We start from the raw sequence: 12,501 nt of genomic DNA, 5'->3' as shown, positions 1-12,501 counted from the left end.
TGCTACATGTGTTTGCCAATTTTCGTGGAAATCGGCCAATCCTGGAACTATGAATCGACGAATTTGCAGTCATCTTGTCGATTTGAGGGCCTCACGGCGGCCATCTTGGAAAAACCCGACTTCCGGTTGTCCGATTTTGGTAGACTTTTTTCCTGGTACTTTCTACACCTATTACTACCAAAAACCGTCGAAAAACCATTTGTTGGAATTTGTTCTATCTCAAATGCCTATATTGACTCGACTATACACATCCCCCAACGCTTTTAGAAACAAAATTCAACTTTTATGGCCAGCTAATAGAAATGTTTAAGTTATGACTTTAATCTGGTAAGCAGTGGATACCACCATTTCATCTCCCTTAGTAACATATCTTTTTATTTATTATTGACATTTTAAATTTCAATTTTGAAGTTACTACTAATTATTAAATTTATATGAACATTTTACCGAATTTCCCTATAGGGAAGTAGCTATTACCGTAGGTCTCATGGTAAGACCTAGGCCCGGGACCGATTTACTTTTTCATTTTGATGTCCCCAGAGGCCAAAAACACCATTCGTTCAAATTTTTATATATCTATATATAGAGATATATATATGTGTCCATCCAACACCCAAACATTTACTTGATAACTTAAGTAATTTTTGTCCGATTTTGATAAAATTTGGTTTGAAGGTGTAAGGCGGGATAAACTCGAACGAGTTCGCGAACCAGCATGATCGGACTATGGGAACGGGGGTTTACGGAGGGTTTTATGGGGTAAAAATAGGTTTTTCCCATTTTTGACCCAAAAAAAATAAAATTTTGCAAAATCTTTTCAAACCATTTTGTAGAGCTTAAAAAAACAAATAATTTAGTATATTGAATTGTTACTATGCGCCTAATGGTTACGGAGAAAATTCCAAAAAAATGTAAATTTTAAATTCCCATGTTATTCTTATGGAGAATGAGTAAACCGTTGTAGTTTGCTTGTTTATGAACATATTTTGATCAAATTTGGAAAATGTTTTTATTTCTTACCAACTATTAACATTTTACAAAAAAAGTTTTACCCTCCCTGATGCAGCAAACCTAAGTACCTGTTAAAATAATTCTATTTAAATAGGAAATAAATGTTAAATTTTTAAGTAGACATTTTAGTGTAAATCCAATCAGACATATGGAAATTCGCTTAGTCTGCAGGTTTGCTGCGGCGGGGGTATATTTTTAAATGTCACTCTTCTTTACTCTATATTAAATCACAAATCCTTCCATCTTCAGTTTCTTCACTCACAATAAATCATTAGCACAAACTAAGTCAGCGGTTATAAACTTTAGAAATATTGCTATGCCTTTTCAATACAGTCTTTTAAATATTAAAGAAACTATATCTATAGGCACTATAAAAAATGTTAAACAAATAATTTAGCATTAAAGACAGCAGACAAAACTACCGTAATATGATTATCAAAGCATCAATGCCTAAACAATTTAACAGCAAATACAGTGTATATGTTTCATTGCATCTCTGATTCTACTCTACAAAAATATCAACAAACAACTTAATATACAAACCAGTTCTTTTATGTAATCAGTTCCATCGTCCATTGGCTTTACATTTTCACACTTACCATAAAGTAAACATAGTAACGGATATTTCATTGATTTTAGAAACAAAAGAACACTTTGTACTGCTTAGTTTTATGATATTTTCCTTGGTTTAATTTAATCAGTGGTGTGGCAAAACACAAATAATAAATGTATCAAATAAAGTAAATGTGAACTGAAAGCTATGTTAAGATAAAATAAGAGTATTTTGTATTACCATTTGATAATTAATAATTATAGTTACATACAACAGATTTAAAAAAAAATCAACACAGTACAATTTAGTTATTGATGATATTCTTTAGTTTAATTTATGCATAGGTTTAGCAAAACACAATAACTTAATTTACCTAAATATACATATAAAAAACAATGTGATGTGCAAGTTATGTTAAGTTAATCTAACACATGTTAAGGAGTTGGAGTTAGAATTTATTTAAAGTAGCCTCCAAATTCATATAAAATATCTATACATTGTAATTTTCATACTGTTTCCATCAAATCACATTAATAACATTATTTTCATAACTTAGACGCTTAAAAAAAAATCCAAAGCAGAGCCGGAGTTGATACAGCAACGGTTATAGAATCTTTTTTTCATATAATCATTGACATAGTTTTAGAATAAATAATCCATGATAAAAGGTTAGATTAAAATAAACCTACCTCATAGTTATGGAAAATATTATATTTAATTTCTTTGTATCAGCTGTCTGAAATTGTGAAATATGCAGTTTAGCAGTTCTTCTTGTTTACATTTAAATGACAAAGCAAATGTAAACAAACATTGTTAAGTGTTCTCATCTGCAGCCATGGAGACTAATCAATATTTACTTTTAAAATCTTCACCTCACAACCTTTAAAGCCAAAGGGGCAAAGCCTACGGTCAGTATCGAAATGTGAATAGTCCTATAATGGTCCTCGGTATGGTAACTATATTTTTGTAAAATTTTAGTCCAGTTTGTACAGTAGCTTTTGCACCTATTAGTAATACACATACAGACAGACACCATTAGATTTTTATATAATAGTACTAGCTGACCCGGCGAACTTCGTATCGCCTAAGTTATAGTTTTCCCCTAAGACAGACCGATGGAAAGAAAGTACCGTTACGTTTAATTTTCAAGATGATCTCGTTCGCATCGCTCAATCACGTCCTGGTTGAAGTTTGTTCGCTACGCTCACTCACCTTTGGGTTGGAGCTCGTTCGCTACGCTCACTCACCTTTAGGTTGGAGCTCGTTCGCTGCGCTCACTTGCCTTCAGGTTAGCTCGTTCGCTACGCTCACTCGCCTCCAGATTGAAGTTCGTTCGCTACGCTCACTCACCTTTTGGTTGCAAATTAGCTGTTGTCATAAATGTAAAAGAAATAATAGTGCTGCACCCTGTTGGTAATCCTTGTAACTTTAATGCTATTGAACATCATAGAACAGAACCAACTTGTTTAATTGAAACAGCTGTTAAGATTCATTAATTCCATTTCTCATAAGGTTAACATGGGAAACTCCAGAGCCACTGGGGCGGAGCCCTTTTAAGAATTTCGAAACGGGAAATAGTTTACGTCCGATTCGCATACCTACAGAATTTACACACCAAATTTCATAACGATCGGTGAAGTCGTTCCGGAGGAGTTTGCAGACAAACACTGTGACACGAGAATTTTATATATTAGATAGATGAATAATTTTAAGAATAAATAGATTTGGTAAGTTACACTATGAAATTTATTAGAGAAATACAAATGATAAGTTAAGTTGGTTGAATTAGTTATAGGGTCTAACTCTAACAATGGTAAATTTACAAAATGGTGGGGCTTCCAAAGTGGATAAAAAGATTCTAGGCTATAATAGTTATATTGGGTTGGTTTCATCTGAAGTGATTATTTAAATATATGAGCTCTTGATCTCAGGGAGGGGTGATCGTGCCGGTTCGAATGATATATTTAGGCTTAAAATGCAGATAATTTAATTATTGTTCTGAAATAGGCTAGGTTTATGATGCTATATTGTAATATGTTAATGTCCAAGAAAGATTCCAAATGGTTTCACTGAATTTAATGAAATAAAATAAGATTAGAAGATTAAATTTTGAATAAATAAAAGTTCAATTTGAAATATGTATATCTTGATGAGTTAAGTTAATTGGGCCTATTAGGCTATGTTGATTCAAAATGTCCAATGAAGATTTGTCCTTAGTTATTTAAACAAGATGGATGATGGTTACCAAATTTAGAGTCTCCGTCTTCACCTTTGTACCATATGTAATAAATAAAATAGGGGTGGTTAAAATTTGGTACTCTTCAAGGTACTTGTCCCTAATACTTTGATTTAAAACAATTTTAAAATTTAGATTACACTTTGGGATGAATTTAATTTAAGTCAATCACAATGTCCAATAAAATGATGTTAACACTGTGAAGAGTTGGCAGGATCTGGGGAGAGGCAATGGTTGAAGCTCAGGAAGTCCATGTCCATTGTTAAAATCAAATGATGTACAGCTGGTTAATTCACATAAATGACACTTGCCACAGTAATTTTGATTTTCTTTGGATAATTTTGAAAATAATACTATTTAAGATGTTATTATTATATTGCAATTTTCTTACAATTATATATTATTCTAAGTAAATTTGAATATTGTTGGTTTTTGATAAGTATAGGATAGATCTGGTGAGAATTGGCATAAATATTATATTGTAACATAAAATATGATGATGTTTCTGTGGGGTGATGGGATATTGTATAACAATGAACAAAATTGGATAAAATAATACATTAACAAGGAGAAACATATTAAATAGCTGATAACACATTATCAGGGGCATTAACAAACATTATGGGAGAAAATATACAAAATAATAGAGGAATTAATGTTAATGATGAATGAATCACATGTAATATTACAAATGAAAAACTTATTAAAGGAGTAATCGACTGGGTAAAGTTTAAAGAATACTTTCATGAACATTTTCTCCTTCCTTGCCAACTAAACGATAAAACCCAAATTGATGAGGCTATCGATTTGTTTGTCACTTCCATTCGTCTCTCAGTAGAACAAGCAACGGTTCGGCAGTTTAAACCTAACAAATCGTTTTCCTCAATTCCTCGATACATCCTGCCCCTTATTAATTTGAAGAAAAGACATAGAAGATTATGGCAACGCTACAGAACTCCTTCTTTTCACAGAAAATATTATCAGCTTATTAGACGAGTCAAATAGGAATTAGACCGATTCAGATACGAATCTTATAACAAATATGTATCAAATCTGTCCTCTGATGACAACAACTCCTTATGGCTCGCAACTAAACGAATATTGAAAGAACGCACCCCAATACCCAGTTTAATAAACAATGGTCAGGTATATGAAAGCAAAACGGACAAAGCTAATGTTTTAGCCAATTACTATCAGCGTTCATTTTGTCCGAATGGTGAATTTCAAGACTTTAAACTAAGAAAGTTAGAAGTCCCCTCCTACCTACAGAGAATTATTGAAAGCTTCCTTGAAGATAGAACGTTTTCAGTTAATATTGATGGCTCCCTATCAACTGCCAGACCAATTCAAGCCGGAGTCCCACAGGGCGCAATTCTTTCACCTCTATTATATAATATTTACACTTCTGATTTGCCATTGTCAAACAAATAATGAAGCAAATAATGATAATGTTGATGGTCCAAACAGCCGTGTTTACTGATGACACCCTACTCTACTCTACACACCATGACATCGAAGTTGTGGCCAATAACTTTCAAGTTTCCTTAAACGATTTGATGGAACGGTTCACAAAATGGAGAATAGCCATAAATCCGATGAAGAGTGAAGCAAAGATTTTTACCCTCCGAAAACCGTTAGATCCTCCAAATTTAGAAATTCTAGATGAACAGATTGCATGGAACCCTCCTGACCAAGCAATAAAATATTCAGGTGTATACTTCGACCGAAAGTTAAATTGGAAATTTCATATTAATAAAAAATTAAATTTGGCTTATGGCAGATTATCAAAATTGTTTTCTTTAATCAACAAAAAGTCATGTATGTCTATTAAGAATGGAACCCTTCTATACAAAACCCTTCTACGTCCACTATTGTTGTACGCCTGCCCAGTATGGGGAACTGCTTCATCAAGCTTGATTCGTAAACTGCTAACATTTCAAAATGCAAAAGTTTTAAGGATAATTCTAAAATGTCCCTGGTATGTTCGAACCCGTCAAATACATTTAGAACTGGGTATAAAACCTATAAAAGATTTCATCAAGAAAATTACATCAAAATTATTTACAAAACTTCCATTAACCAGCAGCATTGGATTTTATAACACAGGTCAACCTTCTGAAATCCAGAGACTCCGACTAAAACCCAGATTACCTTAAGATGTTTTATTATAACCATTTTTTATTTGTTTTTTATTGGTGGAGAGCGCCTTTACAGTCCGATCCGCTAAAACAGTGAAAATAAGTGCCTGAGGGGCTAGCCATAGCTGACCTCTACCTATGTTAATGTAATTAATGTTTTTTTCTTTCTTATATTATACCTAACCTCTGTATAGCAATGTAATGCTGATCGGTTAATAAAATTGTTGTAAAAAAACAAAAAAAAAAACTAGTTTTCAAGCGGTTAAAGAGCCATTAAAGAGCCATGCAGAGCCAACAGCTGCAATGGTCGCAATACTTATATTTTTGATACTATGATTCTGTTTAGGCATCAAGTTGTTAAATGAATTGTTTTTCTGAGAGTTGGAGAGAATACTGATATCTGAATTTAGATTAATTAATTACCATTATTAATGTTATTATAATTGTTTTATAATTAATTAACATTCCCCCTTAAATTGTTCAACTAATAAAATTTCCTAAAATAAGTTAAAGAATTTGAATTAAAGATAAAATAATTGCATTATTATTGTTATTATTATAAGCATGTGCATTATTATTATAAAAAGGTTTAATCATACATTCAAAGTGAATGGTATAATGTTTTTACGGAACGGCAGGTTTTTTGGGGTTTCTTACAACTTTTGAATTGTGCGAGACTTATGTGTTATTACCTGGTGTAATGCACATATTTCTTCCCTTCTGACTGAAATAGTTTGACTTTAATGAACACCCCCTTTGGAAAAGTGTAGTCATTCTCGTAAACATTGCTAATGCAATTTATTGTCCAGGCCCGTTTTTGACTATGTCAGCGCCCTAGGCACAAATAATAGTAGCACCCCTTTGCAATATATGTATAACAGGGTGACCACTGACCGGGAAATCCGAGAATTATGCGTGAATTTTGTGTTGTACCTGGAATTGTCAATTTACCGCGATGTCTTCACGATCGAGGGAGACGATTATGATGTCTAGGCTACATGACAGTGGGACCGATTACGATGTCTTCACGAACTCGGGAGACTATTACAATGTCTACAGGATGGCGGGAGTTACAATTATTATGTCTACAGGACTGCGAGAGATGATCAGAATTTTACCGCAATCGCATAAGACGATGGAAATGTCCCCCCACGGGAAAGATCAGAATTTTGCCTCATTCGCAGAAGACAATGATGATCTCAAAACGACCGCGGGAGATGATTACCATTTGCCGCAATGGCGGGAGAGCATTACTATGCCACTCAACCGCGGGAGGCGATGATATCTTCACGACTGTGAGGGATTATCACAATTTTACCGTGATCACGCAAGACTATGAAAATGTCCACATGACCCCGGGAAAAGATTAGAATTTTGCCTCATTCGCGGTAGACAGTGCTAATCTCCTCACGACCGCAGGATGTGTTCATATATTGCCGCGATCAAGGAAGACGATAATTATGTCCACACGTCCACCGGAAATAGTCAGAATTTTGCCGCGATCGCGGGAGATGGACGATGATGATGAATACAACCGCAGGAAATGATTAACATCTTGCCGCAATCGAGGGAGACAGTTACGATGTCTACAGCCACTATTTTTTATATTTTCAATTTTTTTTTGGTTTTTGGCGCCCCTCAAAATAGTCTATTGCCTCTCGCCCTAGGCACTTGCCTACCGTGCCTATTCGGTAAATCGGCCCTGCTTTGGCCTGATTAAAATGATTTAATTTTTTTAACGCGTAGCACGGATTAGGGTAACGGAGACAACATACTATAACTTATTCATCCTACCAAAATAACCACATAAAAACTACAATTAAGTTATAGTTTGATTAGTTTGTTGATTTGTTGGATGACTTTAGATCCTGGTGTTTTAATAAGGCTAACTGTAACATTCAATATTCTTGATGAAACAATAATGCACTTATCAGCATTTATAGTCTTTATAATCAATCTCCAATCGTCAATGTAGGATTGATATTTACAGGATATCTGTTCTTAGATATCTTGTGCTGAATATATGTACAATATTTTTGGGATATTGCATCTAAACATTATATAAATATCTACTGTGAAACTTTTAATATCTATTAAATATCTTCACAGATATTTTACAGATTTTTTAGATAAGATATTTTAAAAATATATTTAATTACATGTAGATATCTTTAGACATATTTGAACCATTTTGAATATTCAATAGATATCTGTAGTCCAGAAAAATTAGATCAAATATAGGGAGTGCTCCCCAAAAAATCATCTAAAGCTGGAAAGTGTTTTAATGCCTTTTGGGGGTCCCAAATAAGAGTCCTGTGAGTTAGCAACGGATTCTGACGTCTGCTTAAGTTTTGGGAGTCGAAAACTATGAAAATTTTTCACTTTTTCAGTTTTTCGCTTATAAATTTAGATTTATAAATTAAGATTTATCTACAATCTTAAAATGCTATGGGAAGGGAGGGAAACAGATCCGTGACGTAGGAAGTCGTGAAGGAAGCAGTAAAGGTGAGCGGTCCGGAGTGTGGGAACTGTTTATGACGATTATAGATTAAGGTATCCACAATCTTAAAATGCTATGGGAAGGGAGGGAAATAGGTCCGCGGCATAGGAAGTGGCGAAGGAAGTAGTTAAGGCGAGTAGTTTGGAGTGTGGGAACTTTCCTGTTTTAACCCTCACCTTCTGCCATTCTCCTCTGTCTCCTATGGCCACTTGGTAGGGTTTATCAAAGTCGTAATCATAAGATCTGAGACCGGTCATCTCCATGTCTAAACTCGGGAGTTCCCTTAGAATTGACATGTGACCCGTCCTTCTCGAAGGAGGTATTTCTCCTTTACTGCAAGTCTCCAGGGCTGTTAATGCTGCCCTTTTCTTTATATCCAGCCCGAGTGGGAGTTCGCCTAAAATTGACTCCATCACCACTGTCGGGCATGATCTTGTTGTGCCACACACCCCTGTGCAGGCAAGTCGTTGCAGTTGTTGCAGCTGCCCCAGTTTGCTCTGCCTTATGCACCACACCATGGCTGCGTATTCCACCATAGGCTTTACTATGGTTTGTAATATTACATGTCATTCATTCATCATTAACATTAATTTCTCTTTTATTTTGTATATTTTCTCTCATAATGTCTGTTAATGCCCCTGATAATGTGTTATCAGTTCAGTTATTTAATATGTTCCTCCTTGTTAATGTGTTATTTTATCCAATTTTGTTCAATGTTATATAATATCCCATCACCCCACAGAAACATCATCCTATTTTATGTTACAATATAATATTTATGCAAATTCTCTCCATACCTATCCTGTACTCATCAAAAACCAACAACAATCATTTATTTAGAATAATATATAATTGTAAGAAAATTGCAATATAGTAATAAAATCTTAAATATAGTATCATTTTTCAAAATTATCCAAAGAAAATCAAAATTACTGTGACAAGTGTCATTCATGTAAATTAACCAGCTGTACAACACTTCAACAATGGACATGGACTTCCTGAGCTTCTACCATTGCCTCTCCCCAGATCCTGCCAACTCTTCACAGTGTGAACATCATTCTATTGGAAATTGTGTTTAATTTAAACTAAAATCCATAATCCCAAAGTAAAACCTAAAATTTAAATTTCTCATCATCCAAAAGTATTGGACAAGTGCATTGAAGAGTACCAATTTATAAGAAGACAGACACTCCAAATTTGGTAACCATCATCCATCTTATTTAACTAAGGACAAATTTAATCTTCATTGGACATTTAATCAGCATAGCCTAAAAAGGCCCAATTAACTTAACTCATCAAGATATACATATTTCAAATTGAACTTTTATTCAAAATTTAATCTTCAAATTCTATTTTATTTCATTAAATTCAGTGAAACCATTTGGAATCTTTCTTTGGACATTAACATTATTATATTAATAGCATCATGAACCTAGCTTAACTTAAGTTATTTCAGAACAATAACTAAATTAAATTATTTGCATTTTAAAGAAGCCTAATATATCATTCGAACCGGCACGACCACCCCTCCCTGAATTAAGAGCTCATATTAAAATATTGATTAGTATTTTAGAAGAAACAAACCCAATAAGCCTGGAGTTTTTCATCCACTTTGGAACCCCACCATTTTGAAAATTAACCATTGTTAACTTACCCTGTAGCTAATTCAACCAACAACTTATCTAATATTTGTATTTCATTAATAAATTTATATTGTAACTTATCAAATCTATTTATTCTTAAAATAATTCATAATTATAAGATTAAGACAAAGACTTACCTTATTAGACAGAAATAAAACACAAATTAGGAATTATCTTTATTAAGAAAGAAATGACTTTGAGTTCAATGTGGGCTAACTTAATAGCCATAGGAATTTTGTAGGCCTAAGTTAATGAAAAGTCTATAGAAAGCTTTATGGTGCGTAGCAGGTTTCATATATCCACCAGATCAGTCTAGGGTTGAGTCCCCATTTTTAGCCAGATGTTCTTCGGCAGGCGCCCATGGCTCCTGTTCCCTTGGCAATGACATTATCTATGTGCCTGTTCCAAGTCAACTTCTGATCTAAGTATACACCCAGATATTTAGTCTCCTTGACTGACTTGACCCTCAGTCCTCTAATTTGGGGTGGGGTGATTTTGGTTCTCCTTTTTCTCGTGAAGGTCACTATTTTAGTTTTTGTGGGGTTGATTGTCAAACCCTTTGTGTTACACCAACTGCCGATAAAATCTACCGCCCGCTGGGTAAGGTTTCCCTCTCACGGTCAGCACTAGATCATCTGCAAATGCCTGTAGGTCAATGCCAGTTTGTTCAGCTTCTCTCAGCAAGCCGTCAACCACAAGTGACCATAGTAGGGGGGATAAAACTCCTTCTTGCGGAAACACCCTCTTCTGGCCTCGACTGTAACCGACGAGTCTCCGACCGTGGCTGATATTTCTCTGCTTTGGAGCAGAGCCATTATCCAACACACTATTTCTTGAGGAATTTCTCTGTCTATCGGTGCTTCCTCTATTGACTGATAGGACACATTACCAAAGGCTCCTTGGATGTCCATGAAGACTCCTGCTAGGATTTCCTTTTTCACTTTTTCAGTTTTTCGCTTATAAATCCTAAATAACGAATCCTACGGAAAATATTGTTCAAAGGTCTCTTTTAGTGCATTAAATTCTGCGTAGATTGGTGTTAAATACATCAAAATCGGCCGAGCCGTTTAGCCGCTGTAGCTTTTCAAAGTTAGGATATTTTCATCAACATGGCCAAAAAGTTGATTATTTGACCAGTTTTCGGCTTACAACTCCTAAACATTTTCCGTAGGAGTTATAAGTGAAAAACTGAAAACAGTGCAAAATTTTCATAGTTTTTCGACTCCCAAAACTTAAGCAGACGTCAGAATCCGTCGCAAACTCACAGGACTCTTATTTGAGACCCCCAAAAGGTATTAAAACACTTTCCAGCTTTAGACGATTTTTTGGGGAGGATATGTCTAATTTGCCTGGGCTACTGGTGCTGTTAGGGAAACAGTATATACTGATTACTCACAAGACAATAAATAGGGTACATATAAAAGATGGTAAGTGGTGATCGATTTCGATTGGACACTCCAATCATCAGACCCAATAGGCGAATCCGCCTATTGGCAGTATTGGTACATTCGCCTATTGTAACATTATCAGAATGCCAAGACAACCTACAACCCCAGTCACCATGTTGTGGCTGATCACTGTGCTGCTTTTAGCGAATTTCCCATATACAGGGTGATTGATATAAGTGTGCCAGCCGTTTTATTCGAAAACCATAAGAGATATAAAAAAAGTTAAATGGTAAGTGCCTTGGATTTTTTATTTTAAAAATTATAGTCAAGTCAAAAAAATTATTTTAGCCGCCAACTTTGATTTTTTTTATGGAACACCCTGTATTTCATGATGTATTCTGGTAGAAAATGTAATTTTAAGACAATTTTATTCTTGCAATTTTTTTCATTAACCTAACCGTTTCAAAGATAATGATGGTTTAAGTTGTGAAATTTTGAATGGTTTTGGAATAAAACAGCTGGCATGCTTGCTAAGGCCTTTATCGAAACTCTTTCTCATGCAGAAATTTCAAAACTTTAACCATTATTATCTTTGAAACGGTTAGGTTTATGAAAAAAACTACAAGAATAAAATCGTCTTAAAATTACATTTTCTACCAGAATACATCATAAAATACAGGGTGTTTCATAAGAAAAATCAAAGTTGGCGGCCATATTGGAAAAATGGCGCCTAAAATAATTTTTTTGACTTGACTACAATTTTTTTAATAAAAAATCCAAGGCACTTACCATTTAACTTTTTTTGATATCTCTTATAGTTTTCAAATAAAACTGCTGGCACACTTATATCAATCACCCTGTATATGGAATAACCATCAATCTCTATTATTGAGCGGAGCGAGCGAAGCTCTTTGAGATCGGACCTTATGCAAACTATGTAATCAATTGACTCAATAACGGCTGAACATATTGAATCCAAACTTACCAGGGGTATTTTCGAGAAATATTTTTGATGTTTCGAAACAAACAAAT

Source organism: Macrosteles quadrilineatus, unplaced genomic scaffold (assembly GCF_028750875.1).
Source record: "Macrosteles quadrilineatus isolate MER2022 unplaced genomic scaffold, UCM_ALF_1.0 Scaffold_1__1_contigs__length_201487025, whole genome shotgun sequence".
Classification (NCBI taxonomy): domain Eukaryota; kingdom Metazoa; phylum Arthropoda; class Insecta; order Hemiptera; family Cicadellidae; genus Macrosteles; species Macrosteles quadrilineatus.
This window is presented reverse-complemented; position numbering follows the sequence as displayed.